A 4,944-nucleotide genomic window follows, 5' to 3' on the forward strand; every position below is an offset into this window, starting at 1 on the left:
AACTTTTTCTGCCATGAGGAGAGCACACACTCAGGAATGTGAAAAAACAACCACCTGCCCAGGCATTGTTGTGGGAGTCGAAAGGGAGGAATGTGAGAACCAAACCAACTGAGATAAAGGAGGAATGTGAAAAAAACAAGTTACTGTGCATGACAGCGCGTGATCAAGGTGAAACCTGATTCACTGCGCATGTCAGTGCGTGATCATTCCAATTAATATTATAAAAAGTGCTGACCTCCTCAGCGGGTGGGGACTTTCCAGATGATTCAAGTGGACACACTTAGTCTGTGATGCTTACCGAGGAAAACCCCTTCCCGCTGATCGAGGTCCCCCGATGTGAAGGGTGATGCTACAATAACTCGGTAATTATTATTGATGCTGAAATCTTTCATGTCATAACTGTCGTTTTTAAATCAATGAGACTATTCATGTGCTATGTAAAACAAAATGATTGCTTGCTAAAATAAAAGATTGTCAATAATCTTTGCCTGGTTGGGATGCCAGTGAGCGCTACGTAAGTTAAGGTAAATAACCTAATTTGGGAGAAAATTTAGCAAGACATAAATTGGCGTAGTCGGCAGGATTTTTCAAATTTCAGGCTTTTGAGTAAAAAGATTTTTGTAGTTGTAACTAGGAAGGTTTTTGGTATGTTCTATAGTCTGGAGAAGTGATAATTGTAAAGTTGTGATAGGTTGCGTCTATTTGGCAGAAAGCCAATTTTGGAAAATCCTAAATAACTTTTTGCCTGAATATAATTTTGAAATTCTATTTTTGTCAAAATACGGAATATTAGTTAAAGTTTCTTTGTGCAAAAAATCAGCATTTGGCATTTTGCCAAATTTTTTGTTACAATGTTCAGGCGAAGTAATAAAGAAAAGTTGAGGAAAAACCGGAGGTTCCTGGCTGTACTGAAGCTCTGTATGATATAATAGCGCATGAATTGGGGAGTAGTGGACTTGCAGAGGCATATGATAATAAGCTCAAGGGCTCAGAGCCCCATGATGTTGTTAGTGTACTCATGGGGATCCCTGCAAAGGCAGGTGATGCAGATAACCCCTCGATGTTGTTTAGTTACTCGAGGTTTTCCCTGCAAAGGCAGGTGATGCAGTTAACCCATGATGTTGTTGGTTTACTCATGGGGATCCCTGCAAAGGCAGGTGAGGCAGATAACCCCTCGATGTTGTTTAGTTACTCGAGGTTTTCCCTGCAAAGGCAGGTGATGCAGTTAACCCATGATGTTGTTAATGTACTCATGGGTGTCCCCGCCAAGGCGAGTGATGTTGTGTCGCTTGGGCGACGAACTTGGATTCTGCTCAGTGCATATCGCGCGATGCATGAGCGGAATCAACAAATGCAGGAGGAAATGCTCTCAGTTAAAACAAAAGATAACAGAAGTAGGAGGGCAGAAAGTGGTGTTAGAATGTAACACCTGGTTGTAAAAAGACAAGCGACAACATTATCAGAATGTAGCTGGAAAAAAAAAACTGCAGTAAAAGTTCCTGGAATACTGGAAAAGAAAATGGAAAAGCAGTCAATATGCTGAATTATATGGGTTTTTTTTTTTTTGGCTTTGAAACATGAACAAGTTTCAGAATGTTATCTGTACACTGATTCATGGTCAGTGGCTAATGGATTAGCTACTTGGATCATGGGATAAAAAACATGATTGGCAGATTCATGGAAAAGAGGTGTGGGCTAAGGAGATTTGGCAGAGTATTGAGGAAATAATTCAGGTTAGTAAAAGTGCTGTTTTTTATGTTGATGCACATGTCCCTGTTGACTCATTAGAATGTTTGTTTCATCCACAAGCAGCAGGTTTGGTGGAAAGAATGAATGGATTATTAAAATCCACATTGAGAAAACTTAATCAATCTGATACACAGTATGGACAATGGAGAGACAATTTGAGTGAGGCTTTACAGATAATTAACAACAGGCCTATCACAGACTCCATGACTCCTCTCATGAGGATGCTTACACCCAATCTCACCATACATGAGGCACACCTGATAAGGTCCGTCATATGGTGGAAAACTGATCAAGAAGCACGAATACCGGAACGAGCAACTCCACATTCAGCAGGTTTGGATTTGAGTGCATTGGAAACTGTTGTGATCCCACAGGGGAAAGTAAAACCAATAGCTACAGGATTGGGGTGTCAGATTCCAAAGGACCACTATGGACAGATAGCCACTAGGTCTAGTTTGGCATTAAAGGGGGCCATGGTGGTGGGAGGAGTCATAGATGCAGATTATCAAGGAGAAATCAAAGTATTAATGATAAATTTGGGGAATGAGCCTCTAATTTTGGAGAAAGGACAGCGTATTGCGCAAATGCTTTTGATTCCAATAAATTTGTCAGATGTGCAAGAGGGAACAGCCCCTTCAGAATTAACGATCAGAGGCTCAAAAGGTTTTGGCTCTTCTAACATCACTAATGTGGGAGCCAAAATCTGGGTTCAAAATACCCAAGGACCGCCTTCAGAGGCTGAAGTGATAGCAATAGGCAAAGACCATACCCTGTTAATTATGAGGCCAGGAGTGGAAAAATGGGAATATATCCCACAAGAAAAATGTTATTTGAGAGAATAATGTTGATTATTGATTTTATAGATTCCAAATCTTCAAATATGGTTAAGTGGAATCCTTGGGCTCGCGTGTTTGGACAGCATCGGTGCGTGGACTCCTGGAATCTGTCTGACTACAAAATTCAGGAAGGAATACGTTCCGAGGCCAGGAGTGGAAGTGTGATTTGCGGGAATAATACTGTTTTAGCTTTATTTTAGAATCAAAAACTGTTGACAACCCTTGGAATCCTTGGTATCGTGAATTTGGCAGTTCCTTAAAGTGACGCTCGGACGTCGGGGAAAAAGGTGACGAATACCAGAAAAGGAATGATGGGATGGGGATGGGTCAATTCGACCAAATCCAGGAATCAAGATAATTTTATTTGTGAAGCAAATCAAAGGTGTTACTTTCTAAATATTGCATTTGATGGAACTTTCTGGGCTGGAGCCCTGAAATCAAAGGAGATACCGATCTATATATGCGGTGCACAAGAATACTGGAAAGGTTGAAATAAATGATGTTGAAGATGTTTTGACTTTGCAAGATAAGCGGATGCCTACAATATGGCAGCCAGTTAGCATGCAGGTTGGAATAGACACTATTATGCTGAATTTACAGAATGTTACTAACAAATTTAATTTAATGAACAAGCGTGGAGGACAGTGATCAATACAATCCTCCAAAATGGTTTGCAATGATATATATTGTACTGGAGTAATTTATGTATGTAATGTCACCAAATCAGATGTAATGTGTAGATATGTAGTGGCCCCATTGATATTGGAGGTACCAGAAAATTTGTATTATTGAATGCCTCGATTTAATGGTCCATATATAGCTTACAAAAAGTGTTGCAAGAAACCACAAGTGCTCATGGTGTCCTATAAAAATGGTGTTTAAAAGACTGCAATCAAGGACCGATTGTGATACAAATGGGATATGCATGAGTGAGAGACTGGTATAGATAGGCATCCAGTCAATAAGGTAGTGATTGCAGTACATTGAAACATCCATTTGGATACTATGGATTGTGATCGGAATCTGAACTTTTTCTGCCATGAGGAGAGCACACACTCAGGAATGTGAAAAAACAACCACCTGCCCAGGCATTGTTGTGGGAGTCGAAAGGGAGGAATGTGAGAACCAAACCAACTGAGATAAAGGAGGAATGTGAAAAAAAACAAGTTACTGTGCATGACAGCGTGTGATCAAGGTGAAACCTGATTCACTGCGCATGTCAGTGCGTGATCATTCCAATTAATATTATAAAAAGTGCTGACCTCCTCAGCGGGTGGGGACTTTCCAGACGATTCAAGTGGACGCACTTAGTCTGTGATGCTTACCGAGGAAAACCCCTTCCCGCTGATCGAGGTCCCCCGATGTGAAGGGTGATGCTACAATAACTCGGTAATTATTATTGATGCTGAAATCTTTCATGTCATAACTGTCGTTTTTAAATCAATGAGACTATTCATGTGCTATGTAAAACAAAATGATTGCTTGCTAAAATAAAAGATTGTCAATAATCTTTGCCTGGTTGGGATGCCAGTGAGCGCTACGTAAGTTAAGGTAAATAACCTAATTTGGGAGAAAATTTAGCAAGACAATAGCCATAATGTGGAAACAATTCCTCAGCATGCCACAACATCCAGCACCAACATTTGATACAGTCCATATCAAAAGGAGGTAGCATTTTCACAACATGGTGGAATAGTAACGGTCCACATGTTTCCACTTTATAAATGATGGGTCTGCAGCATTTAACTTTTGGGCCTCCAAATTATAAATATGGCTTGAGCTTGCCCTTCACGCCTTGGAGGTGCTGGCTTGCCCTGTGGCAAGTGTACTCTCTGAACATGTTTTTAGAAAGGCAGGGGGTGTCAAAACAGACAGATGCATCCACCTATCCACAGCCAATGTAGGCAACTTCACAGGCAATATTACCACCCATCTTTCGTGTCTACCTTTTTTCCTCATAGATTGTAAGTTGGGAGCAGGGCCCTCATTCCACTTGGTATCTGTTATGATCTATGTGATTATTGTTGTGCTGTAATGTCTATCGTCTGTACAAGTACCCTCTATAATGTAAAGTGCTGCGGAATATGTTGGCGCTATAGAAATAAAATTTATAATTATTATTCATTAAAACTAACCAGGAATGGATTACAAAGGACTTGTCCGTACCTTTGGCTGACTAGACAACTATAACAATAGCACCAAGCCATGGTTAGTCTATATTTGTTTTTCATTTAATTTTTTGTCCTCCCCCACCTAAAAAGTAAAAAATAAAAAGGTGTTCTCTACCTCCTCCTCCACCTCTGACATGTCAAGGTCCACTTCCTCATTATCCTCCACTTGAACCTTGGTCTCCTTGATC

The 4,944-nt window shown here is 40.4% G+C and overlaps 1 long non-coding RNA gene across 1 annotated transcript; it reads left to right on the forward strand.

Annotated features, from left to right (window-relative positions):
• The first annotated feature begins 283 nt into the window (after positions 1-283).
• Positions 284-3,102, forward strand: LOC141092616 (uncharacterized). The gene is made up of 2 exons (XR_012232855.1): positions 284-362; positions 2,786-3,102. It is a non-coding gene; the product is annotated as an uncharacterized lncRNA (long non-coding RNA).
• The last annotated feature ends 1,842 nt before the right edge of the window (positions 3,103-4,944 follow it).

This window comes from Dendrobates tinctorius, unplaced genomic scaffold, assembly GCF_039654945.1.
Source record: "Dendrobates tinctorius isolate UK_male_01 unplaced genomic scaffold, ASM3965494v1 ptg000060l, whole genome shotgun sequence".
NCBI classification, from domain to species: Eukaryota; Metazoa; Chordata; class Amphibia; order Anura; family Dendrobatidae; genus Dendrobates; species Dendrobates tinctorius.